The sequence below is a fragment of the Diuraphis noxia genome, unplaced genomic scaffold, assembly GCF_037042655.1.
Source record: "Diuraphis noxia isolate RWA-SAM2 unplaced genomic scaffold, SU_Dnox_SAM2 contig0005, whole genome shotgun sequence".
Classification (NCBI taxonomy): Eukaryota; Metazoa; Arthropoda; class Insecta; order Hemiptera; family Aphididae; genus Diuraphis; species Diuraphis noxia.
This window is the reverse complement of record NW_028301715.1, coordinates 20,000,001-20,019,491: the sequence shown is the minus strand read 5'-3', so window position 1 is coordinate 20,019,491 and position 19,491 is coordinate 20,000,001. Positions and strand designations below refer to the sequence as shown.

The window sequence follows — 19,491 nt, the reverse complement described above, 5'->3', positions numbered from 1 at the left end:
TTATGTGCGCGCATAAACACAATGCCGTATTAGCGACTGAGAAATATTATTACCATCGTCGTCGTCGTACGCGACTAGTCGTCGCGGGGGTATACTCGCATGCATTACAATAATAATATCGGTAGACTGCAAAGGTACCTAACCTATGTGTGTGTGTGTGTGTGTGTGTGTACGACGTACGTGAGAAACAAGCGTTCATTATTATTATTATTACAGCCGGCTGCAGGGACGTGCATATATTATTTGCATGTCGAAGGGTCAAAAGCCCACGTCGTCGCCGTGTGCGCATATATTATTTAAATATTATAATATGTGTTTTTGCATACGATATTATAATATATATATATTGGTAGGTAGTTTTATGATGTATAGACCGCAGTCGTCTACGCGGAGCTCCGCGGGATTCAGTGCCGATTCGCGTCTCGGATGATGATATTAACTATTTTAACTTCATCTTGCGGCAAAACGATCGTAATGAAAATAATGTAGTTCAATAAAATAACATATCTGACGTTATCGATTCCTATCGCGCACATTATAGGTACCTATAACGATACATCCGTCGTCGATTCGCGTCGTATACGAGTATTTCGAGTTTGTCCACTCTGTGTCGTCGTGGTCTCGGTATGTACCGGGTATGTAACAGATACCTCTGGCGGTCATGATAACCGTGCGGTACATATGCCATTCATTTGTATCGCCCTGTATATGCGCGCGCACCTACACGATATATTTCGCGACGAGTGTGTGGCACGGGATTATATTATTATTATTATTATTATTGTACGTATACGATTTGTGTCACGTCTATATCCGACGTCGTGTCGTTTCAAAATATGCTGCAGGTACGCTAAGAATTTGTATTTATATGTATGTGTGTGCGATGCAAGTGGGTCGTTTTTTTAATGAAAGACCCGTCCGAAATCGGTGCACTTTTACAACTTATTTATAGAATTGCACTTAAGACAGCTCGTCGTCGCAGATTCGAAATGCTTATACGGCACATTATATTATTCGATTGTTTTGTGCAGTTCAAATCGTATTCACTATAAACCTGAGCCAACGATCTGAGACGTCATTAGCCATTATCATTATTATATTGACGTCGGCAAAGACTTTTTCCAAATAATAATGTCCTGCTGCAGGCGATGGTTTGCTTGCTGGACGTACGTGGGTGGCTTTCTATATCAATCGAGAGAAAATTGTTATTTTTTGGTTGGACACGCCTTACTTATATAAATCGACAAACTCATTTGACATATTTATTTGTCACTATAGAAAAAAGAAACATCAACGTAAGACGTCGGGAAAAACATTAATCTAACAATCATTATGTTTTACGTCGAAAGAGCGATGTATTAACTTGTTTTCGAATACATTCTCACTGGAAATAATATAACATTGCAATATTTAACAATTTCACTCTGCCGTACGGACTTAGAATTTGATTTCCGGAGGCGTTTTTGGCTCATCTGTAGGCCTGTAGCATATTTGTACATCCACTTCAATATCGACTTTTGAAAAATCATTTTTTTTTTTTTTTTGTTAAACTGGTTGTTAACTAGAACTTTAAATTGTTAAATGACTAAAAGCCAACTGGAACAGTTAATTCACATGTCTGGGGGTGATTTCCGCATGCCCACTCATCATAAGTCAGCCTCGAATTACAATAGAAATCTGACCGAACATTTAAAAATGTAAACATATAAATTGTAAAAAATAGTAAAAAACAATTATCCAAAAAATCTTCTCACGCGTATAATTATATTAGTGGCTGTTATTTTAATAATCTGAGCGTTTGTTTATAGTTGTTATACATATTATTATTATTGTACTGAATATAATACACAGGAATTTCGGCAGATCCGTAGGTCTATTTCCTCGTCGTCACAAACACCCATTAGGTATATAAACTCGCGTGTCGGAATAAGATTAACCAATTTCATTGTTTATACAGTGTAGGTTACTAAAATTTATTAAAATAATGAGTAAAAATATTCCGCATTCGTTTTGGAATAAGTTGCCTAATTATGTTTAATTTATTCAAATCGCAACAAGTCTTTCCGTTTTTAATTTATTTAACTCGGCGATTGCAATTTCGTTTTTGTAATGTTATAATGTGTGTACGCACACATACGGATTATACCTATCGACAAAATGAGTCAGCGTACAATGTATTTTCGCAGTAAGAATTTTCAGGAATCGAAATTTTGAAAATCTCAATACTGTTACTATATTATATTCATACATTCCACGCATGTTACAGGAGTATACAATGCTTTGAACGTTATCGGGAAGTCACCGCCGAGTTTAAGTTTGGATTTGTACGACTTCGGAAGATTTTTATGTTTTAAAATGTCGGCGTGGTCGAAAAAATATTCTCAAAATGTAGCAATTGAATGTATCCAGAAATTCCAATCAATAATAACGATCAAACATTTGTTTAATTTCATTGGTCGCCTATAACAGTGCTAAAATAGTGTCAACGTATTACAATAAGAACAATAATAATAATATAATTTAATATATAAAGTTAATCTCTATGACCATGTACTAATTTAATAATAAATAGACCAACAGTATTATAGAACTATGAACTAACTAAAAACTCAAAATCGTTGTCCTAAAATGTGTCACAGGTCAAAAAAGTAAAATATTTTTTTTTAATATAATAATAATATGACTCGTACTGAGTCGTACAATATTTTATTGTGCGAGTGTATAGAATTGTCTTATTATGAGTAATAAACGATCTTGTGCCCAAGTGTCTATAATATATAATATATTATGTAAAGTACGCATCAAAACATTCAAAACACTTAAATAGGTATAATTTAACGACAAATGAAATGTTCAGTCTCGTGAATAGCTGAGCGATATTTATTTAATGTTGTATAAAACCGTTTCAATATAATATGTAACGCGATATTTTTTTTTTAACTTTTATAGTACCTATATACATATATTTATATATATACCATTCGGTGTAGCGAAAAAAAGTATTCGTATTTATTTTTAGCACATATATATGTTATTTCGCCCTGTGCATAATTTTCGTAGCTATCATATTATGATATATTAATTACTATATTTGGTTTGGAAAACTTGAAATTCTATGTCACAATGTATTTTATGTATTGTAATATATTCTATTAAATCTGTCTTACTTGCACGTCATAATAACCGTGCTGTAATAATTGTTGATAAAATAGAATAGTTATCTATACCACGACAATCAATAATTAAAAATTAATTACATTAATTCTGTAAACTTTTACACAGATCATCAGATCATGGGACTTTTATATTTTGAGAAACAAAAGCTAAGAGACGCCACATTTCACATTTTTTTCATTTCGAATCTCGGCAATACCCACCCGAGTACAAATAATATTCAATATACTCATTATACGTTTATAATTATTATACAAATCATCATCGCTAACCGTCTATGCAATAATATTATAATGCAGTAATAATGGCATTAAATATGGTAAATTTTTTTGAATAGATTTTGCCACGTGTGTATAGGAAACAACGCGAAGTACGCGAGTTGTATAATATTATTATTGTGTACACAAACGACGGAAGACGGCGACGGCGTTGCGGGACCCTTGAAACGGGCGCGTTAATGAATCATTAAAATTAAAATTAAAAAAAAAAAAAAAACAGTGCCCCTATGTTAATAATATAATAATATTATGCGTGCATGCACTCCGCACGTATATTATATTAATACGAAACGGACGTTTGCCTGCAGTAGTTAATGAGCGGTGTTCATAATATATATTTGAATATTATTATTATAATTTACGAAAACGGAATACAATGATGGTGGTGACCGACGATGACGACGACGACGACGGGTGGTTAGCGCAGCTCGATCAGCAGGCCAGAATAATATAATAATAATGTGTATATCATATTGTTATTATTATTATTATTATTATTGCTACGTGCGAACCAATAACGAGTACTTGCTGCATCCTGTATATGTACGCAGGATTTTTCAGTGGCGGGGGGGGGGGGGGGCTGATTGGGTCTTGAAAATAAAAATATCATCCAACGATACTCGGATCGTTGATAATATCAGTTCAATATTGGCTATCATTTTTCGTATTTATAGACTATAATATGATGATTGGAATAATTGTAGGTCAACTCACGATTTAAGACATAACCTAAATATACTAAATTATGGGTGAATATAAAAACAAATAATATGGTCGATGAGGGTAGGGCTTCAGTCAGTTAGCCCCCCCCCCCCCCCCCCGTACATAACTGCATGTAGATATAGGTATGTGCACATTTAAGTCAAAAAAGATACGCACGTGTCGTATACAAAGCAGGCTGAAAGTGTTGTGTTTTGGTCGAATGTATAAAAACGTTAAAAACGAATTATTATATTTAAAGCAATATAATATAGGTAGGTACTATTATAATATTATGATAACTGATAAGCGTACTTCTCACGCACGGGGATAGGATTTAGGGAGGGGCTAGTTTTACAATTCAGGTTCAATGATTATGATAGGTAGAGAGTTAGAAGAATAATTTGTAAAATATGCACATAACTAAATAATTGGTGCCCTATTATCTGCAGTTTTATAACTGTAATAAAATCATAATTTGTTGATTAAGGGCCGCTTTCACCAAATGATTTAAACGTCGATTACGCTTAATCGGCTATGGACCAATTGCGCCTAAAACAAAATTTGTATTTAAGGGTCAATATACCAATTGCGCTGCATATATTTTTGGGTCAGTGTACCAATTGCGCTGCATATATTTTTGGGTCAGTGTACCAATTGCGCTTCTTATATTTTACGGTCAATATACCAATTGCGCTTGTATTAAAATTTGCCTGATATTTATTGATCAATTGATTACTAGCTAAAGTGACTGGTTTTAATATATTTTATACCAGTATCGGGAATTTTATGAAACATTATTATTATCACGCACATATTTTGATCACGGAAGTATGCATTTGAGTGATGTACGAAAATTGTATTATATATTTTTTTAAATTAGCATATTATTATTATACCTCGTGGTGACTAAATGAATTATTTTAATATCTTAATGTAGGCAATTGTTCTTTTATACTTATGATGATTATATTCTCCTTTCCTCGTAGTGAAAAAATGTATTATTGAACAAATATATTATTCTGTAAACTAACCAAATTATATTATTCTAAATTGTAATGCCATGTTCAAATTATAATTAAAAAAAAATATTATTATTATTAAAGCATGCAAAATACAAATATCATGTAAACATCATATAAACTCAAAATCTTATTACTTTATGATTTAACCACCTATTCTCTGATTATTATTAATATTATTTTATTTTAGATTTCATTGACTAAACTGCATAAACCTTGTAAAACTGTATAATACATGTAAAAAATGTATAGAGCGCAATTGGTCTATCGACCCTAACATTTTTAGAGCGCAATTGGTCTATCGACCCTAAAATTTTTAGAGCGCAATTGGTATATCGACCCTTAAATGTTTAGAGCGCAATTGGTATATGAAAAGGTAATTTTAAGCGCAATTGGTAAACTCCCGCTTAATCGACTGATAACAGTTATTTAACCGGCCAAATTCGGCCGATTAAACCCCGGTTTAACTTAATCGTAGTTTAAAGTAGTGGTGAAACCAGCCCTTATATTTTATATAAATAAAAACAAAAACTATGTGTTGGTTATGTATAACCAAATAGCGGACGAAAGTTCGGCGACTAAGAGTGTCCGGTATTCAGAGGTTTTGCTGTGTGCATATGTAATATAATATATGTTTCCACATCATATTTTATTATAATATTATGATGTGTATATAATAGGCATAATATAATAAGTCGGAATAATGTATGCGGGCTATGTATGCGCTTTATTCTACATATATATATATTAATATTGTGATACATGTTATATATATACCACTGTAACGGCGCCACGGCGGCGGCTCATATACTATTATGTATATAAAATATTGTAATATACGTACTATATGTATTTCGTACAAGTTTTCGTCGTATAAGTACAGTGGAAATTCGATTTACGGGGAATGACTTTTGCGGTGTGCGGTGCCTATACACGCGCTGCAGTGAGGGTGAAAAATGCACAAACGCAAACACATCATGATGACGATGCGCGCGCATCATTCGGCACGCATATTACACATATCGCCGCGATGACGACGGTGGTCACATGCACACACGGTGGCGTCACGGCGGCGGCGGAGGGTGTGTTAAAGTCCCGAGGGATCGTATATATATATATACACATGATAATGTTATATATAGTCACTGCCGCCACATGATGGCCGGGCGGCCTGCGCGTCCCGCCCACGAAAGCGTCCCGCCGACGTCACGCAAGATGGCCGCCGCAACCCCGAAATGATAATAATATTTTACAAAATAACAACAATATCATAATACGTATTATAATACGCGCGCGGTGGCGAAATTAAACTGACGTCACTTTATTGAGCCCGCACGACCGCAAATTTTCATGGATTTTTATTTCGGCCGAAACTAAATAAAAACTATAAAAACAACAACAACAACAATTATATTATCGTATATATTGTATAATAATAATAATAATAACGCGTACTGCAGAGCCGTAGTCTGCGGTGGCGCCGGTGTGTATACAGAATTGGTGGAAAATTATAATGAAAAACAGTTAGGTAGAGAGAGATAGATTGGTGGGGAGGGCGTGAGGGGTGAGAGAGGGAGGGAGAGATACCACCACTCGCCCGCCGCCGCCGCGTGGAAATTAAACCGCACCCTTGACATAATTTTCGGCACCCCGCCGCTCATATCCGCGTCATCAGCGCCGCCGTCATCCCATTAATATATATATAGGTATATATGTATATAATAATGCACCGTTGCACCAGCTCGCGTTCGAATCAAGTTCATTAAACCCTCAGGACCGTCTGCTGACCTTGGTCCTTGTTTTTACGTCGCCCCCTCCTCCCCACCGTCACATTATACAATCACATCCCTCGTCCATCGCCCCGCGTTTATTATTATTATTGCATCGCGAGCGCCACTCATTGACCAACGCAACATTCCACTTCCGCCGCGCGGTAACGAAACTACTCGCCACACAGCACACTAAAACTCGTATTATAATAATAATATATAGGTCGAATTACGGTGATATTATTATCGTTGTTATCATTATTCGCGCGCACCGTCATCGATAAGGATAATTATTATAATATTATGCACATCGTCTGTTAAGATTAATTATCTTCGTACACACACCGTTTGTATATCGTAGGTATTGATGATGCACTATATAGTATATATATATATGCGTGTGTGATGCATTGAAGCAGGTGGCTTAGCGTTATCGTCATATTTGCAATTTATGTCGCGAATATGAAACCATAGTTTCAGAACAAGTCCGATTGTTTTTTTAGAATTGATTTTTTCGCTTTGTATATTGACAAATGACGACACAACTCCGATAGATGAAAATTATACCTACGCGTGGACTATCTACTTATTAACAAAGATGACATGACCAAGGGCGTTCTTTCTTGTAGGGGCAAGAGAGAGGACGCGCCCCTCTTCCTAGAAAATAATAAACTTTTTATGCTTTGAATCCATAATATAATATTATACTTATTTCGTATTTAATACCATGACACAGACTTTTGATTGTAATGTTTATCACTTTATCATAAAGTGAATCGATCATAATAGTTATATGTTATGTTCGTACAGAAAAATAGGTTTTATAAGCCCCCCACCCCTGAAAATAACCATATGGACGCATATAAATATAACAATTTATTTTATTGATTTGTTATTGGTAAAACCGTAAAACGTGAATATAATTTATAGACCAAATCGTGTTTTAAATAATAAAATTATATATTAATAGTTTACTGCAGATTCGCAGTTATTTTCATTTTTTTCGACATATTATTGTGTACCTACCACACGTTGGTCAACAAAATCTTTTAATTTTCATACATTTTTATCACTTAGTCTTAAGCTTCTTTGGAATACCTCGCATGCATATTCATTGTAATAAACGATATAAAGTTATATAGGTATAAACAGTGTGTATGATATAATATCATAACAATAAAATTGTCGCAATTAATTAATTCGTATTTATCTGTACCCATTTACAATTCATAATGTTTTTTTTTTTTTTTGTATTTTCGCAGATGTTTCTATACATATAATATATGCAATCAAGCATGTATAGCGATGCGAAATCGGAATTTTTTATCTTATCTGCTTATATATGTCGTACCTATTATGGGTTTACATATTGTATGGTATACCTCATGTACTATTATAATTTCACATCACGACAATTATGAAGGTATGGGTAGGTACTGTGGGTGGGTTCGACTATATCCGAATAATATATTACCATCACATATATCCTGTAAGAATCGTGCGACTGCACCGCGATTGCTTTTAGCTTAAAAGAGAACCGACAAAAGGACTGTGTGTACATTGGTGATTTACATAAATAAAAAGGCAAATCCCGTTATTTCAAGTACAAATATTATAATGCTGCGCTGAGTATCTACGCGTAACCATCAGCTCATACCTTATATTGTATCGGTTCTGTCGAGCCATTGAATATCGACGTGATTTTGTGCGTGTCCATGTACATAATATATAATGAGACTACATGACGTTTATACCTATTATGTATATTATGTAAATGTGATAAATTATATTATTGTACTTTTATCGTCAGCTATTATGTGTATATTATTATGTTTGCGTCCAACTGTCTTCTAACCGATATGTATAATTGCACCTGCAGTGAATGTGCATGTATATTGATTTTTGTCTAGACGTATACAGTTAACGTTTCTGATATATATATATATATATATATATATAATAATTATTACATCATTCTGTTATAATATTTTTTTGTCTTATTTTATGCAGGTACCGCCTATATATATAAGTACGTATATAATAATCGAGCAGAAAGTAGCGATAATAGTAGATATATACCCATAAACCTATATATTACAACTATTGCGTACATTATTCTAAGCTCGGTGACTGAAGTTTAATAGATTGTAATGTATATACTATATAGGTGTACGTGTGAATTATGAAGTATAAAATATTATTTAAACGTGATTTTTCATTTCCTTACTATACCAGGAAATGTGAATTATCCAGTATTATAGTGTTATCGCATTGTGTGTAGACATATTATTTATTAAAAATGAGAAAACGCCAAGCAGTGCGTATATATGTGTTGTAATCAGGGCTCAGGACTATCATAGCGCATAATATGCATATTTGTTTGGGAAATATTAAATACATATATAGAAGAAATTTGATTTGATAGGTATAAACTCGTGTGACTGAATGATAACAATTATAGTGTGTCGCGCATATTATATATATATTAAAATTGTTTTAGTAAAAATTCACAAATTCGCGATATATTATTGAATGGTGTGTAGTAGTATTGCAGGTATATATTATATATATATTATTTATTAATTAACTTGCAGTGACATTGGCCGTTGGGTGCTTACTTTTTTGTAGGGTTTTCAACTGTGAGGGATAGTGTTTTACCGCTAAAAACCCGGGTGGGTCACCCACACAACTCTGAGCGTTTCGGCAGTTGAGCGTGCGACCACGCCACACCAAGCCACATAAGCATCATATCATTCACTATATTATATTTTAACATACTACTATGTGTAATGTTCTATATAGATTCATGATGTCTATTATCTGCTATATTATTACAACAATCAGGTATCCGCCTATTTCGTCTAGAATCATAGAGGTGGGCCAAGTGGGCCATGGCCCAATCTTCGAGCCGTACTGTAATTGTTACACGCATTGCCACCTGATAAATTTTTATCCCGAAACTTTAATTTTAAAATTACAAATTACAATTTTCAATGATAATAATTAATTAAATACATTGAAAAATTGAATCGATAAAATATCTTAGAGTATCTCTTTAAGTAGGTATATCAAAATCGTAAAATTGGTTTGGACACCCTGCCAATAAGGTCTGCGCACTCCTATGTCTGTAGGATTTCGTGCGATAAAGTCGTAGATGTAGTCCAACATATTTTTAATATTTAAGTAGGTTACCTAACCTAACCCATCCGTTCGCCGTGTGAATAAGTTCCAAATTTATTTTCAGCTCAACGGATAGAATTTATTTATTTTGACGACGGAATTTATCCACTTGCGAATCGTTTATCTGCAGTAACCGACTTCGTGACAACCAGTTTGTACGTGATGGTTCGTGTTCACTTTATAATAAAATAAACAGTTTTAAATAATACATTTTATTAAAATCGAAGTGTATTCGATATGATATTCATCGTGGTGCATTTAAGTCACAACACAGCAGATAGGTAAATCGTTTTTAACATTTTTTTTTATTAACGAATAATAATAATAATACCGCCGTGGGCGTAACGTTCTTTTTTTGCTTTTTGATAACGCATCCTTATAGGTATACCGTCTCGCGGCCAATAAGATCGAGCCACACGACACTTTTCAGTCGAATCACATCGCAGGTTGACGTCGTCGATAATGACCTAATAATATGATGATGATGACGATGACGATAATTATAATAATAATAATAATAATAATAATTTGACATCTCGTCGATACCGTCGCGTTTCGTCCGTCATCATAATACAAATAATATCGTGATAGTAGCAATACCTGTTAACTCCATTTTTATTTTTGCGAATTAGTGTTTGTTACAACTTCAGAGCAGATCATTGCACGTAGTTTTCCTCGATGACTTTTCGGTCAAAATAGATTTTTCGCCCCTCAAAAAATCACAATTTCAAAAAACTTGTGACATGAGCGATACGACGGTAATTATTATAATCTAACTCTTTCTAAACTCACACGATGTGACACGGTCAAAGTCGCCGGCCGCTCACTCACGAACGATGACTTTATAATACCGTCAAAAAACTTACTGCCATCGTCGTCGCGTCGAGTGTATAATATTTATGATGGAATAATACGTATTATGTGTGCGTTTACCTATATACCTGCACGATACCGTAATATTGTTGTTGCCGGTTACATATAACAATAATATACCAACCAAGCCAGACGAAAACGTCACGAATTCGACATTATCGTAAGAATTAAAGCACCTATATACCTACTACGGGTTATGGCATATTGGATTCGGGAGAGGCGGACAAAATGGCGTTTCGAGTGTATATAGTATATAGGTGCATGGCGCATTTATAATGGATTTTTCGACGACGACGACGCGACGTCGCGACTTTCGGAAAGCCGAATTATCCCGGAGGTATATACATGCGTAAGCCTTTGATGGGTTTTTCGTGAAATGTGGTTTTTATGTATATATATATATTTGTACATAGTAGGTATATACCCCCATATATGATGAAAGTATATATTCGATTTTTACTGTATATGTATGTATAGTATATACTACATAGTACATGATATATATATACACGCGTATTTGCAGTGACTCGTGAATAAGAGGGAAAACGCCTTTGCCGTTCGTTGAGTGTACCTATATTGAAGTACCTATATATACTCGTAATGTATAATATTATATATTTTCTATTTTAGAGGCGGTTGAATAAAATATAATATTTTTCGATGGCGCGGGAAAATTTCATCGAGGAAAACTTGAGTATAATAAAAATGTATAAAATATATTATATGTTCGCAGTCGAGTTATTGCCGTCTGTGTTTAGCGCGCACGCAAATGTACTCAAATCAACAAAATCGAATAAAACGCCACTAAAAATTTATTTATTCGTTATTATAATAACATATAATATTATATTGTACAAGTTACAGTAACCCGCCTGATGTCGCATACTAGCGGCACGATAATTGATATATATATATATATATTATATATATATATTATAATATTCGATTTGGAAAATAAAAGGAATCGTCTAGACTACATCGTTATGATGTTGTATTATAGGGTTTCAGGGTGACGCGTTCGATAATCAAATATTCAACGGTGAATTCAATAACTTTTTGGTGTTTCGATACGGGCGACTTATGAGTTTCGGTAACGAAAGTGATGTGAAATAATGATAAACTGTATACAGTTCGTATAGTTAACTACTGAGATAGATTTATTTTAAACACCTACTTTGGTTGTCTATTAACTTGGACAAAATATGTTAACTCTTGGCCTTAACAAACGAAAAATGCAATAGCACCTACAAAAAACAACTAACTTTGAGGGGCTATAATATCTTACCAACGGATTATTTAAAAATTAAAATTCATAAAAAAATAGTTTTATACATTGTATAAATTTAATACATAAGGTGCCATTTAAAAATCAAAATTTGATAGTGGTTTCACCTACAAAAATAAGGGTTAACATATTAGGGGGTATGAAAAATGTTAGACTATTGTATTAATTTGATGTTTAAAAGATAAAAATTTGAAAAATGTCAATACTTTTTGAAATAATGAGTGCCTTACATTAAATGGATCACCCACTTAAAACAAACACAAAAATGCTCTAAAAAATAGCCAAAAATGCCTTTAAAAAATGTATTTCATCGCAAAAATGACTGCAAGAATGCGATATATAATTTTTTTTTTATAAAATTTGGTGTTTTAAATTGGAATTTATAAATAAAATAATAATAATTTATTATTTTATTATAAAAACAACCGAAAATTGGAAAAATTGACTTGATGCTACTATGATATTGACTCGTATATATGTTTCAGCCGTTTTGAGGGAATATTATTCATTCGACGTGATCGACGTGTAAGTCTTGTAAGATAATTTTGTATAAAACCTAAACACGTGAAGTCGTGAAGTTATATATACTTATCTGGGCATAAATTCCAAAGAAAAACAGACTGTAAGTTTTTGGACCGTGATAATATTTAAGATAACTTAAATAAATTTTAAATTTGAAGAAGAAAAAAGAAAACGATTTCGTATATAGTAATAGTTTCGTCATCTCCCTTATAATCGTAGTCATGAATTTATAATATAATCATCGATCGACTATTAATACTTGGTTTTCGAACGGCAATATTATACTGCTAATTTTCCCGAAAAGTCTATATCTTTTAACATAAACCAATTTATAAATAATTATAATAATTTATCGTATCGGGTAGGTATTATAAGCTTGTTCAAGAAACATATTATAATATGTATGTAATAATATATTATTATAGTATACGCGTTCGTCCAAGGGTCGACATGTCTTGTTTACATTATTACCTCTATGCGTGCTGTTCGAATTAAGGATATATTAAAATAAGGATAGAGGCGAATATATACATTTCCACCGAAACATATAACCAGCACGTTCGGAAATAATCGCCGGTTAGTTTAAAAAATAGTTAAAGTAGATCGATTTTAAAAATAATTATATATACCTACGCAGAGCATTATATAATCTCACCGTGTCTGTCCTCGTTCAACCACTCCACTTACTTACCTACAAAGAAAGTATCTATACAATAAAATGTTATACATAAGTACTACACCTGCAGCTGCCACCTGTCTATATAGAGTTAAAACTATATAACATTTTACTTATAGGAAAGTAGGATTTACATTTTACATAATATTGTTTCTGACTATAAGATATATAGTGCGGTTAATCGACTCGTAATAAATAATATTATTCACGCGCATTGCGGGTTTTATTCGAAAATTTGATGACTGAAATTTTTGCGTCAGCACAATTTTGAGTTAAAAGGGGATTGAAAAATAGCATTAACTGTCAATATTTACCATAATTAATGTACCCGAGTGCTGCACGACTATTATACGACGTCATGAAACAGATGGACATTTATCGACGGGCACAGACGTGACTTGGGGTACTGCTTCAGTGTGTACACATATAAGTGCTGTTATCACACGCATAAAAGTATGTACCTAAAATGATTTATAAAATATTATAATTTTACGAACGTGGGACACTAATTATTATGACTGCGGTTTTCTAGGTGAAAATTAGTTATATATCTGATTATATAATAATTATTATTTGTAAACGAAAACACGAACAGACATTATAAATTCCGTTCGTGACATTTTTCGACAATTATTTTGTACATTTCTCGACACTAAGTAATAATACGCAAGGTAGGTACCTACTTGAATGTATTATATTTTTTGATACGTGTCACATGCATGTCTGAAACTTAGCATTACACTATTATAGGTAGGTATACTTGCCTAGTTGCCTTATATAATATTTCGAGTTTTAGAACTATATAATCATGATGGTGTTTTATATACCTACCAACTGTATACTAGGCCGTAACAAAATTAAATCTATTATTTTGCGTCATACGCTGCAATTTGTTCGCAATCGTTCATAACGGTTTATGATTTACTAATATTTATCGGTTGACATTTTAATATCGTACGTGAAATGTTGTAGAGACGGAAACGTATATAATAATTAAATATAGGTAGTAACCTACTCGATAGGTAAATAAAGTGGTGATCGTACAAAACTAAATAAGTGATTATTTGGAACGGGTAATAAGGGGTAAAAAACAAGAACAAAAAATACGTGAATTTTTGTTTCTATAGTCGTCGGACGACCGCGGTCGAATTTCAGTTGTTTCATGTATCGAATACGTCTCAAGAGAAGCCGTATACAAGAAAAACACCTTTCTCGCAGGGATGTAATTTTTTGGTTATCGAATAACACTACCAAACTGCACTTCAACCCGTAAATATATGTATACGTAACATACGAAGCGCGACGACGAAACAATGGATGTTGTTCGAGCTCATTTAAATATTTCGATAATAATACAAATAATAATAATGACAAAAAAATTTTGTCAACAGTTTACGCTGTAATTCGAAATGGATACCTCCCCCCTCCTCTCGACGGACGACGTCGTGAGTTGACGGAAAAGAATCTTCGGATGGAAAAGTCTAATAATTACCTAATGCAAGTTTGTTAATTATTGTCACAGTGGCAACGAAATCGTTGAGCACAGGTATAGGGAAAACAATGAATTTAATATTGTTATTATACGTGCCTACCTATTAATTATAGAGATAATTCTATGGATTTAACTCGCGCAACAATGGCCGTACAGGTACATCATCAAGGCCGTAACTGATGGGGGGTCCAGGGGTCCAGACCTTCCCCCTAAATATTTTAGAAAAGGAGATGATTTTTTGTATTTTACGTCCTTGAAATCATCCGGTATCATTTTTGTACCAATAATAACAACTATAATATTATATTGTAATAAAAACATGATATTCGTATCATTATTGTTAATTGTGTTAGGACTAGTAGTTCCTTAAAAAAAAATCTTCTATAGTCCCAACATAATATAATAATTAATACGGATGTGATGTATACCTAAAATCAATAGGAATCGTTATCAATTATCCGACGACGATGACATGTACCACACACTTGGACCAATTCTTCCTACACCAGTCATATTAATTTTCCTCCATAAGACAGCTATAATATAGGACTGTAAAAACTAATTTTAAGCATCAGATAGACTATCTTAAAGTGTAAGCTCATATTATTTATTTATTTATTGTTATATAATCTTTTTAGTATTATGTAATAGTACTTAATATGTTATTATTATTATTATTTTTTTTAATGGACATAATACCTACATAAAAACATCGGCTACTGGACCATTAGTTATTGATTTACATTTTTTTTTATAAGCTTTAAATTTCAACTGAAGCTTAAATTAAGTAGTATAATTTGATTTCTTTTATATTTTATTAAATACCCTTATATTCTCCCAATTGCCACGATGCCGATGAGGGTTATCTTTAATAAAAATAAATAAAAAAATATTAATATTGTTGTCACAATTAATACCTAATTATAAGAGGGTTTCCTTAAATCCGTTATGTTATAAAAAAAAAAAAATAAAAAAAAAACACCTATAATATAATAATACCTGCAGACACGGCGCTCGTCGTATTGACGATTACTTGATGACGTTAAACAGTAATGTAAGACGTCAATTATTATTAAAATTCTCTCGTCGGAGTAGTATGGTATAGTTATAGTTTAATAAGTGAATTCACAGTAGTGCTCTCTATAGTATTTATAGCATTATTAGTGGTTGTATATTATTGTTCTAGTAGTTTACTTGGGGTCCCGTGCAGGTCCGTCGACGCGATACGATCTCTGCCGAGTCGTGCGACTAATTATTTTAATTACTAAATCCTAACTCGTAGAATAATAATAGTACCACCACAGCAGTCACACGGTCGCTGCAAACGTTCGTCAGCTGCTGCAACAGTCGCGCGTTGGTAATAAAAAATATTATGTTATGATATATTATTACTCCTCTCGAGACACACGCAGAGCGATCGCCGCACATCACTATATACACACATTATCGTGCGACGAACAGCCTCTCGATCGGGGAGGATATAATAATAATAATAATAATAATATAATATTATTCTCGGTTGGAACGCAAGAATGAGACGAATTTTTTTTTCCTGTCCCTAAAAGAGACGCCCGCCCGCGCGACCACCGGAGAGATCGTCGCACACACGTGTACCACAAATGTCAGCGGGAGGCCTGTAGTACGGGTCTGTTTTTATTTTTTACATCTCTCGTCTTTTATTATTGTGATGGCATTTTTTTTTTCAGACGATTAATCGTCATCGCTCACACGCACTCGGAGAAAACGCACGAGATTTACCCATCATGTTCCCTGCAGTCTACATATTATGTTATATTATATTATTGTATTATGTGTTTGTACATGTTGATTTTTTTTTTTAAGTATACGCTCGCCTCGTGATCTTATAATTTAATGAATTTTTCCCCGAATTCTGGCTTTTCGAATTCTTTGAGACACCTACAGATGGTATTTTGAAATACTGAGAATTTTCAACATGCTATTATCGTCTACGCCATTCAAGTTTCGTCCTATTATGTGTGGGGTGCTACAGACTTTCTTTTCGATTCACTTTGCGCGCACATTGTCAAAACGCTGCCAACGGTTTATCTAGAAAATGTCGATTTATTGAATTCAAACGACAAGCAGTTTCTAAATATTTCACCACATGTATTTTTATTTAAGATTCTTGTTCGAGAAATATACAATATACACCTTATTTTTACAAACAGGTAGATTATTTCTAAACAGTAGAAGTCACTCGACACTCAATATGCTGAGATGGAACTTCAGTAAACATTTGATATTTAAATGTAATAAAAAATAATCGATTTAGACCCTGTGGTTATACATAAAGTATATTATGTTAATCAGTAGTATTATGCCTAGCTGCTATTTAGTCAAATTAATTATCATGAAAATAATATACCTATAACCATTAACCATATTATTGGTGCTAGTGCCTGTTAGATGATATTCTATTGTTTTTGATTATTTTAAATATTCTATGGATTATTAACTGTAGTGAGAAGGGGGGGGGGGGTGAGTTAAAAAAATAACCACTCTGTATATTTAGTTCGTTGGGCAGTAAAAACAAAAACGGCGGTTGCGTCGTCGTCGTCGTTTCCGATTGTCCATCGAGTGTGGGTTCGTACACCTCTATTTTTAGAGGGATCGAGAAACCGAGCCGAGTGACTTTCACCGCGAGCTTTGCGCGTGCACCGCATATACCTACCCATATACCATATTGTTGGCCACCTTCCACGGGAAAACGGTGCAGACGCGTTCCAAAATTGGACTACGTGTGCGTGCGAGTATACGTCGTGCGTTCGCATCGTGTATAATAATATGAGTTTAGAAGAATCGATGTTGTGCACCTCAAACAGCGACCTTAAACGTTTTTTAGGTCAACCTCGACGAGCTCGTGCAGTAATGACCGATCGACAGCTGATCTTATATACATGTATTATAATACATACAGGGGTAAACTCGGGGTTTTAAGCGGGGGGGGGGGGGGTCGCAGGAGGGACTGAGTCCCCCCGCCTCTGATGGCGGTTAAAAAGCGCCCCCTTTAACAAATTATTCTTAAGGTTCGCCGAAACGCTCCAATTATAACTATCAATACTAGTCAATATAATGTAATTATAATAATAAAATTATAATGCATAATATTGTAATTAACACCATATTAATATTGTATGATTTATGAACTAGAAATCACTCACTATGTATTAAACAAAAAACTAATAACCTTTGCAGTTAATGTTTTTAAGTTAGTTTAGTTTAAAATACATACATACATATGTATATGTATATATATATATATATATATAATGTTATATGCAAAAGTAAAAGTATTTCAAATCAAATCATATTTAAAAACAATCGAAAAAAATCACTACTCCTCGTTACGTATAAAAATATGCTGGAGGCACTGTTTATTGTTTAAGTTTTCAGTTTATATTTATTTAATATAAAATAATTATTTATTTATTTATAATAATACCTGCTGACCTTGCAGTGCAGTTTTCAACGAATACGCGAGTTTCTCGTGTTTGCGCCACGCCACGTCGGTCTTACGACACACGTAAATACGAATATTATTAGTATATCTTTGAGCGAACATCATAAATATATCATATATTAATATCATAATGATTAATAACGTAAATCGAGTTTCCTGTATTTAATGTATTATATATACAGGACGATTCATCAAGCATGCTCATCTTCCATTTTATGTAATTTTTATATACTTACTTATATTTATTATATTATAATAATGGAATTTTACAAACTTAGATTTTTGGAACATTTAAACATTTTCAAATTCTTGAATTTTTTCGGGAAAATTATCCACTGAAAAATATATTGTTAAAAGGGTGAGGGGGAACCACTCGGAAGTTTTTATCTACAAAAAATCTCAAGAATTTGAAAATATACGGTCTTCAAAAGTATAATATTTAAAAATTCAAAAAGTCGAAATTTGAATAACTACGTTTTTGGAGAAAAAAGGGCGTGAGCATAATATGCTTGGTGAAACAACCTGTAGTTATTCATTATGGGAAAAACGATTTGAACTTGGTAATAATTTAATAATTTGTTAAATAAATGAATCTATCATCGCGCTGCAGCTATAAATATCAAATAATATAATAGTAAATATACGCGTAAGATCGAATAGGTAAGTATATAATTATAATATATTAATGTGTATATAATATTATGTTCTTGTGTGTTGACGATCAGCCGAGAACGTCCATATAGGCCTATACGCGCGTCCTCTATCCGCCCCCCCCCCCGCCACAAATCGCATCATAATACGATCATTGTTTCTATATTATATGATTATACGCTCACTGCAGTACCACCACACACGCGGTTGCCCGTTTATAAAATTTAAAACGAGAGGACGCGACCAGAGAGAATAAAATTATTATTAATATAAGGTCGGAATATATTATTATTATAGAAACGCGCGACCGTCGCGGTTGTCGTCTCTCGAGGGAATAACGCTACAGCGGCGGCGGCGGCGTGCGCATGTGGCTCGGAAATAATAATAAT

The 19,491-nt window shown here is 33.4% G+C and overlaps 1 long non-coding RNA gene across 1 annotated transcript in view; it reads left to right on the top strand.

Annotated features, from left to right (window-relative positions):
- The first annotated feature begins 394 nt into the window (after positions 1-394).
- The window catches only part of LOC149055020 (uncharacterized), a 147,103-nt gene continuing 128,006 nt past the window's right edge, over positions 395-19,491 (top strand). Inside the window, exon 1 of the long non-coding RNA XR_016192173.1 lies at positions 395-845. This is a non-coding gene — a long non-coding RNA (uncharacterized LOC149055020). The remainder of the gene's footprint in view (positions 846-19,491) is intronic.